The sequence below is a fragment of the Aegilops tauschii genome, chromosome 6 (genome assembly GCF_002575655.3).
Source record: "Aegilops tauschii subsp. strangulata cultivar AL8/78 chromosome 6, Aet v6.0, whole genome shotgun sequence".
NCBI lineage: Eukaryota > Viridiplantae > Streptophyta > Magnoliopsida > Poales > Poaceae > Aegilops > Aegilops tauschii.
This window is the reverse complement of record NC_053040.3, coordinates 156,680,245-156,705,096: the sequence shown is the minus strand read 5'-3', so window position 1 is coordinate 156,705,096 and position 24,852 is coordinate 156,680,245. Positions and strand designations below refer to the sequence as shown.

Here is a 24,852-nt window from a genome sequence, read left to right as displayed (position 1 = left end):
TCCATGTCATAAAAAATTATATCGTTTTATTCGTATTTGAACATAGCTTTCAATGGAATAATTTTCGGTGACATGCATTGACATTTTGTTAGTTAAACCTATGGTCAAAATGTGACACTAAATACGACTAATAAGTAGTACATAGCAGTACTAGTATACGGCGGTCAAATTATTCATCTCCTCGAGGTTTTTGATTTTTTGCCATCACTTACTTGATACTTTGATAATTTGCCACTCCTTACACTGTAATTGATCCATTGTCACGTTTTGCTTTACACTTTGATCTTTTGACACTTTCTCACACAAAAATAATACCTACAAATGATTGACATAATATATGCATAAAGCAGTGGACCAAAATACCCTTTATGCTAGTTTCCGATTCACCGGTTGAAATCAAATAGAAAGGGGATGAACTCGTCGCCGCCGCCCCTGCCGCCGTGCTGCCATCGCCTTTGCTGATGGCCGCCTTCCTCCTTGCGCCGCTCTCCTCCAGTCTGTCCGCTGCCGCGCTGCCGGAATAGCAGATGCCGCCGGTGATGTTGGGCGCCGCTCTCCTCCAGTTTGTCCGCGGCCACGTGTGTGTCTCGATGGGATCGGTATGTTTCCTCGTGCGTTGCCTGCGTGTTGTGTAACTCGTCGGAATCAATTAAGCCGTGTATGTGCTTGTCTTCCAAAGAATCCATCAAGCAGCATGTTAGCTTACCTTGGCTAGCTTGTGTTTGTGTATGTACAGCGTCAACATGCTCGCCAGCGCCGCGTACTGCTGCCGCTGCTTGTGCTCGCCGCGTGCTGCTGCTGCTTATGCTCGCCAGAATTGAGAGGGGAGCGGCGCCACGGTCCATGGAGAAGAAGCAGAGAAGCAGCGACGTGGTCTATGGGGCGACGAGCACGGGGGCAACAGCGTGCGCTCCCGCAGGTGCGCGTTTTGGTGTCGGCCGAGCGCCTGCATGGTCATGACTCGTGGTTGTGGGCCGGCGGCTGTGGCGCACATCAAGGGAGGGAGGGGCAGAGCGGGGCTTGGCCGGGATTGCCGGGCGCCGGGGCCGCCGCCGCCGTCTCCTGGCATCCTTGCCAGCGAGAGGGTGCGCATAGTCAATCTATAGGGCGAGGATATTCTAGTCATTTTACATGGGACACACCCCACCAAGGGCAAAAGATCAAAGTGCAAAGTAAAGAGCGGCAAAAGATCAATGACGATATAAAGAGTGGCAAATTATCAAAGTGCAAAGTAAGTGGTGGCTAAAAATCAAATCTTCCCATATCCTCACATTGAATTGACGTGACAACACACTGCGCGTGAGGTGACACAAGAATCCCGGCGGCGTGTTTGGGTATTGTGGACTTTAGATGTGTAGTACTACCATTTATCTGTCGAAATCTTTCATCATTCACTTAAAACAGTTAATTTGATCATACATTGAGTACCATATAACTGGAATTAACCGATGCAACTCCAAGAAGGATTGGCCGGTGCTGCCGGCTAGCGTCAAGTTCGATCCCACAGATCAGGAGCTGATCGAGCACCTTGAGGCCAAAGTGAGTGCTGACAGCGCGAGATCTCACCCTCTTATCGATTTGTTCATACCAACCATCGACAGCGAGCACGACATATGCTACACCCATCCTGAGAAAACTTCCAGGTAAGACACAGATCGGCCGTCTACTTGCACAAACATATTCCTTTGTTTATAGCTTTATTTTTCTTTTTAGACGCAGACCAAGTGAAGAAATTACAATTTGACAGTTAATAAAAAGTGAAACAAGTGACTGCAACATGCCAAAGATGTCATGAAAATGCCAACTACGTATACTAAAATCTGTGTTTGACAATACTGCAGGTATCATACTGAGTGGCCTAAGCAAGCATTTCTTCCAGCGCAATTTCAGGGCGTTCAAAAGGGGCACGTGAACACGTCGCAAGATACAGTCGCACTATGGCATGCACGCGATTCGGTCGACGTGGATATAAAGCTAAATCATTTGTTTCGAAACGAATTTTCAGGCACCTGATTTTTATTTGATGGGTAGCATAAGCACCTGCCGTTCGAATTCCGAGTTCTCCAAATTTTTGAAACAAGTGCATGCACTTATTATCATGATGAAAAAATAATATACCTGTTGCATCCCAGTTATCAGTCTGTACTTGTAGAATTCTCTCGTTTATTGAGCAGGTATATTGTTTTTTCAGGTCGAGCAAGTTTCAACTGGGATGTAGACTGCCCAGGCTTGGTTTTGTTTTTAACAGGCCTAGCCCATGACGATAACAGGGCACAAAGATCCAGCAGGTATCTACTGGCCTCTGGCCCGCCAGCGTTAGTTATATTTTGTCTTACAACATCCGCACACAGTTTTTTTACTAAATCAAACACAGAGCCCAGTTCTATTTTCCTCTTGAAACGCCATGTCCTACTTCCGTTTTCTAATCTCTACCTATAGTTTTACTAGTTCATATACATGTATCATTATATTGAAAATACATAAAGTTCCCTTTTAATATTTACATCTTTTTTCCCCTCCCAGCGCTGATTTTTTTACCACTGGTTTTCCCTTAAACCAACTAAATTGCCCCACATCTTGTTTGCTTACAAAAACAAAACGATTTTTTTTGACAAATCAATAAGTTCTTAAAAAATGTTTATCATTCCGGGATTACAACAGTTCGAACTCCACCGAAATATGCAAAATAAGGTTGAACTTTTTGACCGTGGTCCTGGGCAGAAAATGGGCTGTAATAAATTACTTAAGAATTAGCAAACGGGCTGCAAATTATTAAAAAATAACAAATGGGCTCTATATTGTTTGCCACAGATTTGGAGGCTGGCTTGTGGGCTTACTAAGTTCATGCGTACACAAGGTTTCTCAAAAAAAAAGAAACTTAGTCAACAATCGACTCTACCAGTGTCAGACTATTAGATGTCAATCTAACGGCAATCGTGCTTCTTCAGTCTCTGATCTTCCTGCTCCAGCCGCCCAAACCAGCGCCGGCGGAACCGCCTGCTCCCGCCTCCCGTGGCCGGCTATGCTGCCTGGCAGGCCTCACGGCCCCATCATACTCGCATCCCTCGCTTGGCTATCCGTCTAATCACCCACATCTCCTGTTATTTTCCGGCGACGACAACCGAACCAGTCAATCCTCGTACTCCCCACCGCGTGGGCAGCCACTGCTGTGTCTTCCCCGGCTCCATGTCATTCCCTTCGTAGGCCTCACCGTCGTCCACCGCCCTGGTGCTCTCGGCGCGGCGTGGTCAACGAACGACATCCATCGGAAGTGGACTGTACGTGGAGAGGCTGACAGCTGGGTCCACGGCCGCACACAAGGAAATGCCTCCTTATTACGCGCAAAATAATGATTCCTCCACCTGACATCTGGGACCAACCGAAAGGGCATCTGTATTTTGTGAAAAAAAACTTTCCAGCCACTGACAGCTCGGACCCACCAGCTATATCTTCACACGCAAGGAAGTGCTTCCTTATTACGCACAAAAAAATGAATACTCCCCCTGCTAGCTAGGACCCAGCATAATGGGAGGCTGACTTGCTAAAAAAAGAAACTTATCAACAATCGACTCTACCAGTGTCAGACCATTAGATGTCAATCCAACGGCAATCATGCTTCTTCAGTCTCTGATCTTCCTACTCCAGCCGCCCAAACCAGCGCCGGCGGAACCGCCTACTCCCGCCTCCCGTGGCCGGCTATGCTGCCGGGCAGGCCTCACGGCCCCATCATACTCGCATCCCTGGCCTGGCTATCCCTCTACTCACCCACATCTCCTGTTATTTTCCGGCGACGGTTATTCTCCGGCGACGGCAGCCTCACACCGCAGCCGAAGCAGTCAACCCACGTACTCCCCTCCGCGTGGGCATCCACTGTCGCGTCTTCCCCGGCTCCGTGTCATCCCCTTCCTAGGCCTCGCCGTCGTCCACCGCCCTGGTGCTCTCGGCGCGGCGTGGTCAATGTGGTTAACGAACGACTTCCATCGGAAGAGTACTATACGTGGAGAGGTTGACAGCTGGGTGCACGGCCGCAACAAGGAAATGCCTCCTTATTACGCGCAAAATAATGATTCCTCCACCTGACAGCAGGGACCCACCGGGCGGGCCACCGTATTTCACGAAAAAAAACGTTTCCCCCTGACTGCTGGGACCCACCAGCTAAATCTTCGCACACAAGGAAGTGTGTCCATATTATGCGCAAAAAAAATATTTGCCCCCCTGACTGCTGGGACCCACCAGCTACATCTTCGCATGCAAGGAAGTGCCTGACAGTCAGGACCCAGCTCGTCGAAGCGTACATAGCGTTGTCATTCTGGTGGCGAACGTGTACGTACAAACTGGTCGATGTAGAGGCGCGCACGTGTCCTAGTAGAGGCGCGCACGTGTCATAGTAAAGGCGCGCACGTAGCATGTACACGTACAACGGCCAGGGTGCAAGAAAGAAAATACGGCCACGTACGTACATACGGGCGGGGTCTCGAACGCCTACTCGCGCATACATACAGCCAGGGCTCGTGTACATGGCTGGGTCGGAACAGAGAAACTGCGTCGTCGTCGTGTTCATGGGGAGGCAACGGAATGCATCGTGTTCATCGGGAGGCAATGGAACGCGTGATGTTCATCGGGATCCAACCGGCTTGGATGGAACAGGCGATGGAAACGAGGCCTGGCGTACCGGAAAACGGAGGAAACGGCCTTGTGTTCGACTGGCCACGGTCGAAACGGGATCCTGTTCATCGGGAGGGGTCTGGCATACCGCAAAACGGAGGAAACGGACCTCCTACGGTCGAAACGGGGTCCTGTTGATCGGGAGGGGTGTGGCGTATCGCGAAACGGAGGAAACGGACTTGTGTTGGAGCGCTACGGTCGAAACGGGGGTCATGTTCATCGGGAGGGGTGTGGCGTACCGCAAAACGGGACTCCACGGGATACTGTTCATCTCCATCGTCGACCTCCTCCAGCCTCCACGTGCTACTGTTCATCCACCGTCGACCTCCTCCAGCCTCCACCTGCGACTGTTCATCCACGGGCTCCTGTTCATCCAGCCTCCACCGCGCGCTCCTCCACCGGCTACTGTTCAACCAGCCCTCTCCACGGGGTCCTGTTCAACCACCCCTCCACGGGCTACTGTTCATCCAGCCCTCCACCGGCTACTGTTCAACCAGCCCTCCACCGGCTACTGTTCAACCAGCCCTCCACGGGGTCCTGTTCATCCAGCCCTCCACGGGGTCCTGCTCATCCACCGGCTCGATCGATTGGGGTACTATTCATCAGCGGCAACGGCCTCTACTACCACGGGGTCCTGTTCATCCAACCCCCACCGGGAACTGTTCATCCAAACCCCCTCAACAACACTCACTATTCATCAAGGGAAGGAGGCAGTAGTGTTCGATCGGCTTCAGTTAGCAGCAGTAGCGAAGGAATCACTCGGGTTCAGTTAACAGCAAGGGATCGATCGCTCGGGTTCAGTAATGTAGCTAGTGTAATCGCTCGGGTTCAGTTAGAGCCCAATGCCTCGCTCGGGTTCTGTTAGAGCCCAATGCCTTGCACACACACGCGTACGTATGAGAGAAACGCGCATCGCTCGGCCCCGACCACCCACTGTAACCGGGAACTCCCCCGATATTTTCCTCCCCCTCGCTTCTACCATGGTTTTTTCCGTCATGGACGGCCCAAAGAATGTCATGCAGCTGCGTCTCCGGCCCGCCCAGGACGAAAAGCCCATTTTCTGTCATGATTTTTTGTCATAGAAGTAGGACCCCACCACATCTATGATGATACCGGGTTTTGTCACAATTATCGTCGTAGAAGTGTCATAAGTATGACAGAAAAAAATTCGTTCGGCCCAAAATGTCACGGATGTGTCTTTTTTTTTGTAGTGATTTGCTGTGTAGGTACCCATGAATACTCGTCAATCTCACAATCCCATGAGTTGACGAAACAAGCTCTAGAGAGCAATGATGACTTGGGATCCCATGGATTTTCATTCCCACCGCTCCCTTCGCGCAAAGACTTCGCGGATATCTTCTACATGGCCCTCATATGGTTATGGGTTATTTACCACTTCTCACTTTATGCCCATATTGCCATGTTCACTTTGCATGATATACTCATTTCTATGCCTTTGTCATGCATTTGTGACCCATGCTTTTCTTTACACATGACACTTGATTCTCCTACTTGTATGTGCATTTGCAAAGCTTGGTGGAGATAATGCTTGTTATTGCCATGTTCCATTTTATGACCCATTCTTGTGATGATACTTTGATATTGCTTTGTGTCCGTGCTTGCGATATGTCATGTGCATTCTATATCCACTATTTGCTCACATGACATGATTACCATGATTTTCTCTACTATGCTTGCATATGTTGCACCACTGATGATTCATAGTTGCTCATTTCATGCGGTTGATAGCCACTATTGCCATGCTTTGCACATGATTGCTGTTGCTACTTGTCATATCTCTCCATATGTTGCCTCTCTCGTGCTAGATGATTTTAACAATGATTTTAGTCTTCCTAATGAGATTGCCCTCATAGCTTTCTCGCATATGTTTGGAGCTTTTCACATATTTCTTGTGAAGCATGCTTGTCTTCCTTCTTTGCACCATATGCCTAGTGCCATGAATATAACCATCGTTGCATCATATTATTCATACCCCTTTGCTTCTAATGGTTATGTGCAAGAGAAGAGAACCATCATGATGGATGATGTGTTTATCTACCATGCACATACGTTCTTTGCTTTGTTTTATGCATGTGTAGGATCTTTCGACATCATGTAAACTTCTACTTCACGTGAGTTAACCATTCGAGCTCTTGAGAGCGAGCCTCATACCTTCGACCACGACTCGCTTCTACATCGCTTTTGCTTGTGTTTCGGCATTGTGAAGGACGCACAAGGACATGCTTTTGAGGTGATATCCTTCTCTTTCGAGAACACCCACACCATGAGCACGAGTAGTGTGGACCATATGTTTGTATATACCTTGTGTGTTGCATCCAATTCTTGGATTACTTGCTCCTATCATATGTTTTGTTGCAACAATGTCATTTCTTCACATATGCCATGTCCCATTGCTTGTCACATGATTGACTTGATTGCCTCACACATGATGAACAATTTCTCTTTCTATTGTGTTGAGTGCCACACTATCTTCACTACACCATATGCACATTATGCTTGGATTGTCTTGCACTTGACCCATGTGTTTAGACACTTCATTTTATGTGGTGTTGTGAGTGCTTCTTATCCCTACCATAGACCCTTTTTTGAGCACTTTGTGCATTCTTGCTATGCCCTTGAGGTAGATGCTTACTCTCTTTTCACACATCTTTGCATCTCTACCTCCCATTTGCATGCTTATTTCCATGATGTCCTTGATTGTGCTCAATTTATATGCTTAAATGCCATGCCACACTTCTTTGTCAAACCATATTCTATGCTTGATGACAACACTTGTTGGGTGAATCACCTTTTGAATGCTTGGTTCCGCACTAACGCTAACCACATTTGCTTTTCCAAGTGTTTGTTATCTTTGCTCCTTTTGAAGGAACCACAAGACGGTGCGACATTGGAGAGTGCCCATTCTGAACTTCAAGATGATGAATGCTTGGTGATCGTCCACTACTACACGGCGACATCATCTCTTTCCCATGGTGATTTAGTTTTTGATCCGAGGACGGATCTTTCCCAAGGGGGAGGGGATGATGCAGAGCATCCTACGGACATCACCATGTCAAGAGTTCCATTGCTAAGAGACATGCCCAACTCCTACTTCAATCACACTAAGGTGAATTCCATCCTTAATGTGTGTCCTCTTAGTTCCCTCGAGGATGGTATACTACTTGACCGTCCTACCATGTGCCCATGTAGGTTTGAGCCCAATGGTGAGCGAGGAGGTCATCCACAAGCGAGTGCCTACACCATCCATGAGAGAAGCCTGGAAACGGAGAAGGAACCGTCAAGGAGAAGGTGAGGTTCCACCTGCACCGATGGGTGTCCATGAGAAGGCGACATGCTGCGAGCCTCTGGATACCCCGTACGCACGGGCCCTTGGACCCCGTGCCCACGGTACAAGCCCGTGTGCACGGGCTAAGTCGCTGGGTCTCTGGATACCCCGTGCGCACGGGCTCCACTAACCCCGTGCGCACAGGGCCTCCTGCGTGTGGTTGTTGGGCTTTGCCCTTGTATCCCCATTTTACTATGTCCGCTACTTATTGCAATGATCATGATTGGGGTGATAATGCTTCTTATGATCTTGAAAATTTATTTAAAAGCCTCATGATGAATATGATATTGATAATAATGTGTCGTGGTTAAACACGGCCACCACTACAAAAAAAATACACTTCCGTGATGATACGTGTTTGTCATAGTAGGTCACATTTTCTGTCATGCATGTACATCCATGACGATTTTATGACCGAATCAAGATAGTCATACATGTGCTGTCATAGAAGTGTTCCGTGACATTACCAAAATTATCATCACAGAAGTGTCCACTTCCATGACGATAAATCGCGCGTCATAGAAGTGATTTCGTCAAGGGTAACCGACACGTGGCATCCACCGTAACGGGTCGCCGTTAAGCTATTGGGTTCCGGTTTGGATCCGATAACCCGTTAATAGCCCGGACCAATAGTGATTTTCCAAGTGTAAAATTCTCATTCGTCGACGATCCATGTGTCGCCTCAGCGTTGGGACAGATGTCAACCGTCCATTTGACAAGAATCGCCAATTAAACGTTGACACGTGGGACGGCCCAATAGAGACCCATATAGGTTTAAAAGCCTGCCCAGGAACAGGCCCACGAGATTTCGTTAGATCTAATGGGCCGACCCGTTAAGAACCTAACATTTTCTGGACCAAATTATAGCCCACATCAGATACGGCTGTTAAATGACTGCAATATTCTGGGCCAGTTTACCGCCATATCAGATCCGACCCGTTAACAGCCTGCAATAGTTTGGGCCAAATTACGGTCCATACCTGATCCGGCCCATTAACTGACTTTCATTTCTTGGGCCAAATTACGGCTCATAACAGATAAGGCCCTTTTAGTAGCTACTGTGTGATAACCCACAAGTATAGGGGATCGTTTGTAGCCTTCTTCGATAAATAAGAGTGTTGAACCCAACAAGGAGCTAAAGGTAGAACAAATATCCCCTGAAGTTCTATCGACCATGGATACAACTCTACGCACACTTGACGTTGGCTTTACCGGAAACAAGTATGAAACTATTTTGCAAGAATACAACTACGAGTACTTTGCGAGAATAAAACTACGAATAAATTGCAAGGTAATAAAAGTGGATAGCTTTTATCAACAAGAAAGTCATTTGTCCCTAGGCAATCGATGACAAGTACCGGTAATCATTCTTGTAATTTTATATGAGGGAGAGGCATGAGCTAACATACTTTCTCTACTTGGATCATATGCACTTATGATTGGACCCCTAGCAAGCCTCCGCAACTACTAAAGATCATTAAGGTTGTGAAACCCAACCATAGCATTAAGTATCAAGTCCTCTTTACTCCCATACGCCATAACCCACTTATCCGTGTTTTGGCTGTTGTCACCCCCGCAACACTGACAATAAGCAAACCATGAACATATTGCAACACCCTACAGCGAGGACCCCTCACGTTTGCGCAAGACGGAGGGCACCGTAGGACAGCACCATAAATAAAATATACAATCATACCAACCAAGATCACGATTAACCCATAGGACAAAACGGATATACTCAAACATCATAGGATAGCCAAATATCATTGGGAAATAATATATGGAGTTGAGCACCATGTTTAAGTAGATATTACATCGGGGAGAAGAGGTGTTACACCGCTACATAGAGGGGGGGAGTTGGTGTTGACGGTAGAAAGATTGTTGATGTAGATCGCCGTCACGATCCTAGCCCCGGCGGCACTCCGGCGCCACCGGGAGAGAGGGGGAGAGAGCCCCCCTCCTTCTTATTCTTCCTTGCCCCCCCCTAGATGGGAGAAGTGTCCCCCCCTCTGGTCCATGGCCTCCATGGTGGCGGAGGGGCAGGAGCCCCTCCGAGATTGGATCTCCCTCTCTGTTCTCTTCTGTTTCGCGCTCCCAGATCTGGCCGAAAACCGTTTCTTATATTCCAGGAGATCCGTAACTCCGATTGTGCTGAGATTTTAACACGATTTGTTTTCGGATATAAGCTTCCTTGCGCCCGAAGTAGAGCTCCAACCGACATACGAGGTGAGCACAACCCACCACCGCGAACCAGGCTCCTCTGGCGTGCCCTGGTGTCTTGTGGGTTGTGTGGGCCTCCGTTTGCGGTGATTCCAACTCTCAAAAATCACATATATTCCAAAATATTCTCCGTAAAATTTTATTGCATTTGGACTTCGTTTGATATGGATTTTCTGCGATACAAAAAACATGCAAAAAACAAGAAGTGGCACCGGGCACTAGATCAATAGGTTAGTCCAATAAATCATATAAAAAGTTGCCAAAAATATGTAAAAGTTGTATAATGTTGGCATGAAACAATAAAAAACTATAGATACGATGGAGACGTAGCATTGTGCCATTGGGCCCATTGGCGGCCTGATTTGCTCTTCGGCCTCTTGATGGCCCGTTTAACAATTGAGCCCGATATTAGTTTCGGCCTGACAACGGCCTTGTCTACATATGGGCCTCTTTCAGCCCGGTTTCACTTTCTGCCATTTAAAGGCCCGAGTTGCACCTGGGCCTAGTTATGGTCCGTAGTTACTTTCGGCCTCTCAAGGGCCCATAGTCTTCGTGGATACATTCTAGCCCAAATTGCCTATCGGCCTATTAAAGGCCCTTGAGAGTGTTGGGCCTAATTTAGGCCCGTTACATCTGGCCTGCTTCCCGCCTGTCATGTAATTGGGTCAGCCAAGGCCCAAAAACATTTCACCCTGTTAATGGCCCGTCAACCGAATGGGCCAATAATGGGACGATTTATATTACATCATGCTGTCAGTTCGTGATTTGTTCGCCACAATTAAGGATGAATCTAGTTTTCTATCTCTTAAAAGCCTATTTAATTTTTCGGCCCAATTAAGACAAGCGGTTTACTCGGCCTTTTAGCCTGAAACTAATAGTGGGCTAGATTAAGACTAGACCTAACTAATGGCCCAAGATGATTGTAGGCCCACAGTTCGGCCCATACTAGCGATTGGCGACCGGCCAGTTTTAGTTCAGAAATTATTATTTTATAAAAATAACCTATTGGCTCGTTGTGCACCGATCAAAGATTATGACCTTTTCTCAGAGCGACGATAGCAGAAACAGCAAATAAATTACAGCGTCGTGACGAAGAATAAACCTATACTATACAACAAAGAAATTACAACATTACATCCCCTAGGCATCAAAGTTCGCCACCAATGATAATAAAGGGCAACTGATGACCCACAAGTATAGGGGATCAATTGTAGCTCTTTTCGGTAAGTAACAATGTCGAACCCAACGTGGAGCAGAAGGAAATGACAAATAGTTTTCAGTAAGTTAGTGTCTACAAGTGCTGAAATTGTAAGTAGCCAAATAGTTTGATAGCAAGATAATTTGTAACGAGCAAGTAACGATAGTAGTAACACAAGTGCAGCAAGGTAGCCCAATCCTTTTGAGGCAAAGGACAGGCCAAAACGTTCTCTTATGATAAGCAAAGCATTCTTGAGGGTACACGGGAATTTCATCTAGTCACTTTCATCATGTTGGTTCGATTTGTGTTCGCTACCTTGATAATTTGATATGTGGGTGGACCGGTGCTTAGGTGTTGTTATTACTTGAACAAACCTCCTACTTATGATTAACCCTCCCGCAAGCATCCGCAACTACGATAAAAGTATTAAGAATAAATTCTAACCATAGCATTAAACTTTGGGATCCAATCGGTCCCTTACGGAACAACACATAAACTGGGGTTTAAGTTTCTGTCACTCTCGCAACCCACCATCTAATTGCTACTCCACAATGCATTCCCTTAGACCCAAATATGGTGAAGTGTCATGTAGTCGACATTCACATGACACCACTAAGGGAATCACAACATACATACTATCAAAATATAGAACACATATTAAGTTCACATGATTACTTGCAACATGATTTCTCCCGTGACCTTAAGAACAAAGGTAACTACTCACAAATGATAAACATGCTCATGATCAGAGGGGTATTAAATAGCATATTGGATCTGAACATATAATCTTCCACCAAATAAACCATATAGTAATCAACTACAAGATGTAATCAACACTACTAGTCACCCACAAGCACCAATCTATGGTTCCAGTAACAAGATTGAACACAAGACATGAACTAGGGTTTGAGAGGAGATGGTGATGTTGAATATGTTGATGGAGATTGCCCTCCCCAAGATGGGAGAGTTGGTGGGATGATGAGGACGATGATTTCCCACTTCGGGAGGGAAGTTCCCCAGGCGGAATCGCTCCGCCGGAGGGCAAAAGTGCTCTTGCCCAAGTTCCACCTCGAGGCGGCGGCGCTTCATCCCGAAAGTCCTCCTCTTATTTTTTTCTAGGTCAAAAGGACCTATATACCAGAAGATGGGCACTGGAGGGGGGCCACTAGGTGGGCACAACCCCCCAGGGCGCGCCAAGGGGGCCTGGCGCACCCAGGTGGGTTGTGCCCACCTAGTGGCCCCCTCTGGTGGTTCTTGGCTCCAATATTTCTTATATATTCCATAAAAAATCCCGTGAAGTTTCAGCTCATTTGGAGTTGTGCAGAATAGGTAGCCTGACGTAGCTTTTTCAGGTGCAGATTTCCAACTGCCAGAATTCTCCCTCTTGGTGTGTACCTTGCAAATTATGAGAGAAAATGCATTAGAATTACTCCAAAAAGCATTATTATGGATAAGAACATTATAAATAACAGTAAGAAAACATGATGCAAAATTGACGTATCAACTCCCCAAGCTTAGACCTCACTTGTCCTCAAGCGAAAACCGAAATCGAAAAACATGTCCACATGCTTTGAGAGAGAGGTGTCGATAAAAACAAAATACGGACATAGAAGCATCATGTTGATTATTATAACAACAACAAAATTAAACATAGAACTTTTATAAAATAACCTTTATCAAAGAACTTTTATCATATACTTCTCATGAATAAGTAATAGTTCATCACACAATCGAAGTATAAAGCAAAAACTCTATTAAAAACCAACAAACTATTTTCTCAGTCAACTTTGCAACTACAATTCATCATCCTTTCAGGAAGGGTCACGTATCGGAGCCTTTAGGCAAGTCCACATACTCAACCATCATATAGTCTTCTATGATTGCTAACACTCACCGCGTACCCATGAGCAAAACGTTTCAACCCGACACATAGAAAGATAGGGGCTTAAGGTTTCGCCTCCCAACATACTCACCTCAAGGGTGATGTCAACAATAATAACTCATGCTATCTATATTCAACTAGACATATGTGCCTAGATCTTTCCTCACCACATGATGCTTGCCAAAAGAGAAAAATAAAAGGGAATAGGAAGAATACTTTGACTCTCTGCATAAAAGTAAGTGCATAAAAAGTAAAAGATAGGCCCTTCGCAGAGGGAAGCAGAGGTTGCCATGCGCTTATTTGTTTGTATGCTCAATCCCTTAGTGCAAGAGAACGTCACGTTACATTGCCCCTTGTGTTAGCAACATTTATTATGCAGTCTGTCACTTTTATTCTACACCATCACAAGTTCGTGCAACGCTCAATTCTCTCTTACACTAAATGATCTCACACTTTTAGAAGCAATTTTTATTGCCTCTTTGCACCGATTACAACTTACTTGAAGGATCTTGCTCAATCCATAGGTAGGTATGGTGGACTCTTTGAAAATAAGATTTGGGTTTAAGGGTTATTGGATGCACAAGTAGTATGTCTACTTGGTGCAGAATTTTTGGCTAGCAAAGATAGGGGGCAAGCATCACATGTTAAAGGATCTATGACAATATGACTTCTGTGTGAATATAGACAAACATAAACCATTAAGTTGTCTTTCTTGTCCAACGTCAACAATTTTGGCATATAATATTTTGATGATGGCTCACAATCACAAAAGATTTCTAGGATAGTATATTTATATGTGAATCTTCTCTTCCTTTATTAGTTCTTTCATGAGTTCCATCATTGACTAATGTTATGTTTGTCAATCTCTAATAAAATTTCCTACTTATACTTTTCCTTATGTGGTTCCATCACCTACCATAGGATTAGTATATAATCTTTATTGATTTGTTTCTTTCCTTTTATTCAATTATTTCCTTTCTCTTTTCTTTCTTTATTTCTTTTCTTTTATTTGCAACATGAAAGTAAAGAAAGCAAAAACTCACACTAAACTTTATTATATAACTTGCACGTGATTACAAGGATAAATCACTAAGCAAACTTTCAAAGAAGAAAGGATCGAACTAAACTTTTATTCATCTAATGGAAAGGATCGAACTAAAATAAGTAAAGGTAATAAGACAGTGGGATGATACGATACCGGGGCACCTCCCCCAAGCTTGGCAGAAGCCAAGGGGAGTGCCCATACCCGATACTCAATTCTCTTTTGGTGGTGAAGAAGATGATGATGGTGATGAAGGAGAGATCTTGTCCTCGGATTTCCATGGCAGTGGTCCACCATCATAAGAGGAGGAGTGAGTCTCACGGGGCCTGCAACTAGCAGCCAAACTCATACCTTTGAACCTAGCCTCATATTCAAAGACTTGGTTTTGAAGGTCATAGATCTGGCTTTGGAGGAAGTTGATTTGCTCGTTGAGGGTGAAGACGATGTCCTTCATGGGCTTGACATCCACCTTTAGATCACGGGAGAGGTCCGTGATCATAAGGTGATTGGCGTTGAGACCACGCTCCACCATCCCCTTGCACCGGAAGACGTCTTGCTCCACAGCTTCAAGCCTAGCTTCCACGGTTCCCGTTCCTTTGGGGACTTTCACATCGCGGATGTGGAGCAGCCCCTCATGCATCTGGATGACCTGAGGGTGTTGCACCACCTCCCGCAGATATTGGTTGATGACATTCTTGAAGAACTTGTCCTTGGAGGAATCGGAGGTGGCCATGGTAGATGGGATCTGATAGAAAACAACAAGGAAAAAGGGAACCGAAGATTTCTCCGCGATACAGTGATAAACAGGCTCGGGAAGTATATATAGATAATTTTATCTTGGAGGACAAGCACGTGGTAGAAAAATGGAATACGGGAGGTGTCCCAGGTGGGCACAACCCACCTAGGCGCGCCTGGTGCGCCCTGGTGTCTTGTGCCCACCAGGGGACGCTTCCTGGGAGTTTCTTTATTCCAAAAATTCTTAAATATTCCAAAACTAATAAAAAATATTTTTGCAGATTTTTCGAAGTCCGTTTACCTACCGTATCACGTACCTCCTTATTTTAACGATTCTGGAGTGTTCCGGAAGGAATCCTTTATGTGTTCTTCCGATGTCAAAGTTTGGATAATATTACTTTCAATATTAATGGGCGTACTTGAGATATAATGCTTTATTCGTTGCCCATTGACAACCTTCGGAGTTATTTATTTTGATGGCTCCAGACCGGTAAACCTCCTCGATGACATATGGGCCTTCCCATTTTGAGAGGAGTTTTCCTGCAAAGAATCTGAAACGAGAGTTGTACAAAAGAACATATTCTCCAACTTTAAACTCACACTTTTGAATTCTTTTGTCATGCCATCTTTTAACTTTTTCTTTGAATAATTTTGCATTTTCATAAGTTTGGGTTCTCCATTCATCTAGTAAGCTACTATCAAACAACCTCTTTTCACCAGGAAGTTTGAAATCATAGTTAAGTTCTTTAACTGCCCAAAATGCTTTGTGTTCTAACTCAAGAGGCAAATGGCAAGCTTTTCCATAAACCATTTTATAAGGAGACATACCCATAGGATTTTTATATGCTGTTCTATAAGCCCAAAGTGCATCATCTAATTTCTTAGACCAATTCTTCCTGGACCTATTGACAGTCTTTTGCAAAATTAATTTTATTTCTCTATTGCTAAGTTCAACTTGACCACTAGACTGACGATGATAAGGTGATGCAATTATGTGGTTAGCATCATACTTGGCAAGCATTTTACGGAAAGCACCATGAATAAAGTGTGAACCACCATCAGTCATTAAATATCCAGGGACTCCTGTCGTGGGAACGATTCCAACAATAAGAGAGGGTTAGGATAAATGAGCATGATCTATTGAGATGCAAATGGGTGACACGTGGTTTTAGCGAGTTCGGGCCTCTCACGGTGGACATAACAACCCTACGTCTCGTGCTCCGGAGAGGCTTTGTTTATCTGAGTCTGTATCCAGAGATTACAATGTATGTGAGAGCGAGGAGAACGGATCCCCATGCCTGATCTAAGTCCCGAGACTAGAGAGGAAGAAGAGAGAGAGGTGAAAGAAAGAGCCCTTGCCCCCAGTCTAGTGGTGGGGTGGCTTATACAGAGTGCACCACCCCTCCACCTCCTATGTTGCAAAGTGGGGCGTTGATGTCATAATGTCAGCCTGCTACTAAGATGCCTCGAGTGCCTTGTCGATCGTTAGTCTTCGCATATCCGAGTGAGATCAGGTACTCCGAGTGGAATGATTTCGTCGAGTGGAGTGCTATGCTCCGAGTGGTTGTTGTCGTCCAAGTGACTTGATGGTCATCCGAGTGGATGGTTTGTCGATATGAAATTTATCTGGACCCACTTGATGTGTGGACCCCATGCTTTAATATATTTCACCCTTTGTTGGCCTACCTATTATGTGTGTCCCCAACATTAGCCCTCGAATTAGTTGCGATTTTGCAGAACGAGTTTGTGAAAGACACAATTTGGTCCGAGTGATTACGAAAATACTCGGTACCCGTCATCGTGCTTTCAGATAACCAAGGTTTGAACAAAATCTCAATGGATTATGGCGCTGCACTTCCCGACTGATCTGGGGTAAGTGCTCGCAAGGAGCAACTTGGTGACATTCGATCATCTCTCGGAAGAGGTTAACTTGTGATCAGAGTATGGATGTGTCGTTAAATCCAGGCAACAAGATCGATGCATGGACTGCTCTCTCGGAGAGATGCCATTCTTATCCCCGAGGAACGTCAATACGAGTCGGCTCTAGATCCAAACTTATGAGTTTCACGCTTTGAGTCCTAGAAGAAGGCTCAAGACAGGTCCACGGAGGAGCGTTAAACTCACCTTATAGCAATTTTTTTTTGGTAGCCGGCGGGAGCCTTAGAACTTGTTTGTTTGTTGTTCTCCACTCGGACCGGTCAGGCCGTACCGAGTGGAGATTACTCCAGTTGGGGCACGCTGAGTGCACCCACTGGGTGTAGTCCCCGAGACCATCGTCGACTGCGGGCAGTCGGCTGGGGTCTGAGAGAACTAAAAATCTTCTTAGCTGGTACTGATAGAACTTGTTCCTCTCCGACTCGGAGGTCGAGTAGCACTTGAGTGATCTGGAGATGGTCTTGCGTCGAGCAAAATGTTTCTTTCTGATTTCTCTTCCAGTGGGGGCACGCTGAGTACACCCACCGGGTGTAGTCCCTGAGCTTCTGTCGGACAAGATGAGTCGGGCAGAGGGTTTAAGTCTCCTGGTAAACCTCCATGCAGTCGACACGGTAAATATCTTTTAGTCCGAAATTGAGTCAATCAGATGCATCTTCAGACGCTTGACATGGCAAATAAGCCCAGCCTAGAGCTGAGTCAGTCGGAATGATCTTCGTGCACTCAGCACGGAATAAATTCAGCCTGGAACTCGGTCAAGCAGGTGAATCTTCATGCTCTCGGCATGGTGAATGAATTCAGCTTTGAAACTGCCGACTGTAGAAAAAAGCTGGACACTCCAGGGAGTAATCGTTCCAGTAGTACTTCTTATATTGACCGTTAGATTTTGCATGAAAGGGGTATTTGTAAGAGTACATTGTATTCGTAGAGGAGCTTCATTTTCACCCTTTTGCATGAAAGGGGTATTGTCCGAGTGGACGTGCTTCCCGACTGATCGGGGTATGTTGACTGCAAGGAAAAACTTGGTGGCACTTGTATGTCTCCCGGAGGAGATAGACTAGTGGTCTGACATGGACGTGCCATGAAACCCGAGTGACGAGGCTAGTGTGTGGGCTGACTCTCCAGAGAGAGGCCACTCATTATCCCGGGGGAACACCAACACATGCCATCTCTGAGTCCAAGTTTGTGAAACTGACGCCTTGGAGCCTAGGATAGGGCCAAGTGTATCCGTAGAGGAGCGTTGTTTTGACCCTTTTGCAGTCCTGAAGATGACTTTAGGTAATGATTTGGGCGGTCGTCCGAGTGGACAGTACTACCCTTATAGATTTTCGACAGACCGAGCATGTATGGTCAAAAAGATATTCCTGATGTGATCAATGGGTTGATTCAATGGGCGTAACCCCTGAGGGCGGCATGGCCAACGGCTGTGCGTAGCCCCCGAGTGATGCTCGAAAGAGGTAAGCTTGCTACAGAGTGTGATATGAGGTTTGATCATATGAGTAACTTAGTCGTTCCCGTGTTGGGGTGTAGAGGTAAAGACATGTCCAACTGATGGTGATGCGCGAGGCGGCCGAGGGGCGATGATGTGAACAACCGAGTGACGACGCGCGGGGCGGCCGAGTGGTGAAGACATGCACAACCGAGTGGCAACGCGCGGAGCGGCCGAGTGGTGAAGACGTGCCCAAACGAGTGGCGACACGCGGGGCGACCGAGTCATGATGTGCGAGGTAGAGGAATGATGAAGACGTGCACAACTGAGTGGCAATGCGCGGGGCAGCCGAGTGGTGAAGACGTGCACAACCGAGAGGTGGCGTACGGAGCGGCCGAGTGGTGAAGACGTGCACAACCTGGCGCGGTGCGGGACGGCCGAGTGAGGATGCGCGAGGTGGCCGAGTGAGGATGCGCGAGGTGGCCGAGTGAAGGACTACGTGTCCAGCCAAGTGGTGATGCCCGGGGTGGTCGAGTGACAGATTGCGTGTCCAGCCAAGTGACTGAAATGGTCTTCGAAGAAGTTAGCCAGATGCTTTTGAAGCTAATGTAGAGACGAGGTAGGTGTAGTGTGGTTGCGACACAACAAGACCGGCATGAAAACTGAGTCTGAGTAGGAATGAAGATGGCGTGCAGAGCGTCTGGGTGATTATAAAACTTGTCAAAGTGGCGGATCGAATGCAGTTGTTGAAGTGAAGGATCTGACTGGTGATGAAGTACTCGACTACTCAGGAGAGTGTCATTCCAAATGAGATGCAGCCCCCGAGCGTACTATAGGCTTCGACAACGGACATGTCCGAATACGAAAAATATAGTTTTGAATGGATGATTTGCAATTCATCGAGTCGGACTCGGGTAAAGATGAGGAGAAGCTTCCGAGTGATGCTCGAAAGAGGCAAACTCGCAAAAGAGTGAAGTGTGAAGTTTAATTATAAATGGGACTTATCTGTCTCATGCCTGACGAGGTCTATATCATTGATATGATGAAGAGGATTCCACAGAGGGGTTGGCCGTATGTGTTTGAAGTCAATAGAGCGACAAGGTCGGTGTTGTGGTGCGCTAGGACCGGTACGGTGACCGAGTCCGAGCAGCGATGAAGTTGGCGCATAGGGCCATCGAGTGATCGCGTAACTTGTGTAAAAAATGGCACAAGCCAACGAAATAATTTCTCGAGGAAATTTGATGTTTGTTGAAATGATTTGTGTGAATAACACCCATAGACACCCGCTGGGAGTGCAAGGGGCTTGTTGGTTAACCAGCAAGAGTCTGAAAGAGCGAAGGATCCGTTCGAACTTGTCGAAGCGACGGATCCGACTGAACTCATTGGAATACTGGCTCAAATAAAACGAAAGTGTAGTGTTTCGACTGAGTTGCAGCCCCGGAGGACCGGTGCAAACTCGAAATGAAGAACGACACATGGTGTTCGTGAATGATGTATGCGAAAAAATGGAAGTTGGACACGGGGGTCACATAACTAGTAGTAAGCAAGTATGTGAAAATAAGCAGCCGAGTGTAGATGTACACTCGGTGGCGTGGCCTCCGAGTGAATGTGATGTGTGAATTACGGGATACTCGGGAAGACGGAAATAACAGAATGTAAAATGACTTAGCTGTCTGAAGGCGTGCGAGTGGCCGAGTGGTGATGAGGCGACCAACTGAGTGGCGACGCCCGGGGCGGCCGAGTGGTGATGAGGTGACCAACCGAATGGCGACGCGCGGGGCGGCTGAGTGATGATGAGGTGGCCAACCGAGTGGCGACACGCGGGGCAGCCGAGTGGTGATGAGGTGACCAACCGAATAGCGACGCGCGGGGCGGCCGAGTGGTGATGAGGTGGCCAACCGACTGGCGACGCGTGGGGCGGCCGAGTGGTTATGAGGTGACCAACCGATGGCGACGCGCGGGGCGGCCGAATGGTGATGAGGTGACCAATTGGGTGGTGACGCACGGGACGGCCGAGTGGTGATGAGGTGACCAACCGAATGGCGACGCGCGGGGCGGCCGAGTGGTGATGAGGTGACCAACCGAGTGACGACACGTGGGGCGACCGAGTGGTGATGAGGTGACCAACCGAATGGCGACGCGCGGGGCGTTCGAGTGCTTATGAGGTGACCAACCGATGGCGACGCGTGATACGTCTCCGTCATATCTATAATTTTTTATTGTTCCATGCCAATATTCTACAACTTTCATATATTTTTGGCAACTTTTTATACTATTTTTGGGGACTAACATATTGATCCAGTGCCCAGTGCCAGTTCATGTTTGTTGCATGTTTTGTTTCGCAGAATATCCATATCAAACGGAGTCCAAACGGGATAAAAACGGACGGAGATTATTTTTGGAATATTCGAAGAATATGGGAAGGAAAATCCACACGAGACGGTGCCCGAGGAAGGCACGAGGCAGGGGGGCGCGCCCCACACCTCTGGGCGCGCCCCTGACCCTCGTGGCCCCCCGTAAGCCAGTTGATGCCCTTCTTCGGACGCAAGAAAGCTAATTTTTAGGAAAAAATCACGGCGAAGGTTTCAGTTCAATCGGAGTTACGGATCTCCATATATATACGAAACGGTGAAAGGGCGGCAGAGGAGAACGCAGAAACAGAGAGAGATAGAGAGACAGATCCAATCTCGGAGGGGCTTTCGCCCCTCTGTGACGCCCGGATAATTAAGCTACAGTAATCCCTTGCTAATGGTGCCACGTCACTTCGATTACTGTTGCTAATCTCACGTTAGTTCAAAACGATTCAAATTCAGATTTGAGTTAAAGGCAAACCACAAAAGTTTTCAAATATTAAAACTAAAATGTTCGGATTGTGACAAATAATGCATAGGTAATTATGGTGGAGAATCCACAATTTTATAAATTATTTAAATACTCTAAAATGAACAAAACAGTAGCAAAAACAAATATTTAAAAGCTTTTATAATAAGAAACCATCACAAACTATTTTACTTTGTGTGCCAAGTTAAATGTGGTTGCGGCATATTTACATATACTAAATTAGGTGCAACTTTGATATTTTACTAAAACTAACATATATTGAAAATTAGAGAAAACAGTAAAAAGAAAATAAATAAAAAGAAAAATGAAAAGGTCTAAAAAAATAGAATAAACCCCCCTCCACTAGACTTCGGCCCACCGGGCCGCCTTGCCGGCCCAACCGGCCGCGCCCCCCACTCCCTTATCCTATCCCCACTCCCCCCGAACCCTAACCCACTCCCCACTCCCCCATTCTCCTCGCCCTCCTCCCCGATTCAGATCTAGATCGGGGGACCGAACCGCCGCCGACGCCGCCTGGAGGCCTCCAGCGCCCGCTGCCGCCGCTCGGAGCTCGTCGTCCGTCGCCAGCTCCTCCCCACCGGCGCTCGTCCCCATCCTCCTCCTCAACTGGGCTCCGGCGAGCCTCGCCGCCCGATCCCCTGCATGCGCATGTGAGGGCCCCCCCATCCTCCCCCCTTGCCCGCAGTCACTGCCATACGTTCACGCTCCGCCCACGCTGTGGCTCCTGTCACCGCGCCCCCGTTCCTCCTCCGCGCGCGCTCGCGCTCGCCACGGCGCCGTCCTTAGCCGTGCCAGCACATGCTCACCGCGCCTGGCAACCCCCCTGTGGCTCTCTGCACCTCGCCGTTCACGCTCCACGCGAGCCCCCGCCCGCGGCCCTGCACCCCGCCGCGCTCTGGACGCGCGAGCCCGCTACTGCCCGCGCATGGCCGTCCCTGCCCGACCGCGCTTCTCGTCGCACCGGCCGCGTCCTGCGCTCCCCTGCCTGCGGCCGTTCGCACCTCGCCGTGCCGAACCCCCTCCCACCCCCACGGTGGCCTGGCCGCACCCGCGCCATGGCACTGCTTGGCCACGCCGCTGCCTGCTGCGGTGCTGCTGCCCCCATCGTGCGCGCGCGCCCGACGCCGCTTGCGCCCAGTGCGCGCCCGCATCGTCCGTCGTCCGTCGTCCCACTCGGACCCACTGCCTCGTTGCCGCCTCGCTCCACCGTGGCTGCAGCCACCTCTGGCGACGCGCCATCGCCCGCTTGGCCCTCATACGGGTCGGGCGCCCGCAGCGACCCAGCGCCCGTAACCGCTACGCCTATGACACGGGCCCCACCCCCAGAACGTTAAAAAAAGATACAAAAAAAGAATTAAAAATAAATAAATTGATTTTAAAAAATAAATAAATAAATTTATTAAATTAATTAACTTAATTAAATAGGTTTAATTAAACTAACTAAAATCTATTATCCTAATAACCTAGTTAGACTAAATTAACTAGTTAGTTAATGTAACAGTCAATGACAGGGGGCCCACCCCCTTTTGACCAGTCAAATGTTGACTGGTCAACAGGACCCCCTGGCCCACCCGTCAGCCTCTGGTACACTTCTGTGTACGCAGAGCTGGGTGCACCTAGCATTTAGCTATTTAATTTTGAATTAATAATAATTCCAGAATATTATTAAAACTTTGGAAAATCATATAAAATAAACCGTAACTCGGATGAAAATACTTTGTACATGAAAGTTGCTCAAAACGACGAGACGAATCCGGATACGCAGCCCGTTCGTCCGCCACACATCCCTAGCATAGCAAACACGCAACTTTCCCCCTCCGGTTCGTCTGTCCGAAAAGGCGAAACACCGGGGATACTTTCCCGGATGTTTCCTCCCTTCGTCGGTATCACCTCCTACCGCGTTAGGGCACACCTAGCACCGCCCATTGCCATGTCATGCATCGTCATGCATATGTTTGCATTATGTTTATTGTTTCTTCCCCCTCTTCTCTCGCTAGACACCGAGGCCGACGCCGCTGCTACCCAGTACGACTACGGTGTTGACGACCCCTCCTTCTTGCTAGAGCAACCAGGCAAGCCCCCCCTTTGATCACCAGATATCGCCTATTCCTTCTCTCTACTGCTTGCATTAGAGTAGTGTAGCATGTTACCACTTTCGGTTAATCCTATTCTGCTGCATAGCCTGTCATTGTTGCTACAGTTGTTACCCTTACCTGCTATCCTAATGCTTAGTATAGGATGCTAGTGTTCCATCAGTGGCCCTACACTCTTGTCCGTCTGCCATGCTATACTACTGGGCCGTGATCACTTCGGGAGGTGATCACGGGCATATGCTATATACTTTATACTGTTACATTACTTATGATACTGTTCGGAGATGGGGGCTGAAGGGGCAGGTGGCTCCATCCCGGTAGAGGTGGGCCTGGGTTCCCGACGGCCCCCGATAGTTACTTCGTGGTGGACCGACAGGGCAGGTTGAGACCACCTAGGAGAGAGGTGGGCCTGGCCCTGGTCGACATTCGCGGATACTTAACACACTTAACGAGATCTTGGTATTTGATCTGAGTCTGGCCATTAGCCTATACGCACTAACCAACTACGCGGGAACAGTTATGGGCACTCGATGTTGTGGTATCAGCCGAAGCCTTCGTGACATCAGCGACTGAGCGGCGCGCGCCGCATTGGACCGTAAGCTCGCGCTTGTATTAAGGGGGCTAGGTCTGCTTCCGGCCGCGTTCGCAACGTGCAGGTGTGCAATGGGCGATGGGCCCAGACCCCTGCGCCATAGGATTTAGACCGGCGTGTTGACCTCTCTGTTGTGCCTAGGTAGGGCTGCGACGTGTTGATCTTCCGCGGCCGGGCATGACCTAGAAAAGTGTGTCCGGCCAAATGGGATCGAGCGTGTTGGGTTATGTGGTCCACCCCTGCAGGGAAGTTTATCTATTCGAATAGCCGTGTCCCTCGGTAAAAGGACGACCCGGAGTTGTACCTTGACCTTATGACAACTAGAACTGGATACTTAATAAAACACACCCTTCCAAGTGCCAGATATAACCCGGTGATCGCTCTCTAACAGGGCGACGAGGAGGGGATCGCCGGGTAGGATTATGCTATGCGATGCTACTTGGTGAACTTCCCATCTACTCTCATCTACATGCTGCAAGATGGAGGCTGCCAGAAGCGTAGTCTTCGACAGGACTAGCTATCCCCCTCTTATTCTAGCATTCTGCAGTTCAGTCCACCGATATTGCCCCTTTACACAGATACCCATGCATATGTAGTGTAGATCCTTGCTTGCGAGTACTTTGGATGAGTACTCACGGTTGCTTTGCTCCCCCCTTTCCCCTTTTTCTTTCTTCCTGGTTGTCGCAACCAGATGCTAGAGCCCAGGAGCCAGACGCCACCGTCGACGACGACTCCTACTACACCGGAGGTGCCTACTACTACGTGCAGGCCGCTGACAACGACCAGGAGTAGTTTAGGACGATCCCAGGCATGAGGCCTGCGCCTCTTTCGATCTGTATCCCAGTTTGTGCTAGCCATCTTATGGCAACTTGTTTAA

General features: G+C 47.7%; 1 long non-coding RNA gene across 1 annotated transcript; it reads left to right on the top strand.

Moving 5' to 3' along the window:
• Positions 1-144: 144 nt before the first annotated feature.
• LOC109756670 (uncharacterized) lies at positions 145-2,051 on the top strand. The gene is made up of 3 exons (XR_012186826.1): positions 145-599; positions 737-1,643; positions 1,842-2,051. It is a non-coding gene; the product is annotated as an uncharacterized lncRNA (long non-coding RNA).
• The last annotated feature ends 22,801 nt before the right edge of the window (positions 2,052-24,852 follow it).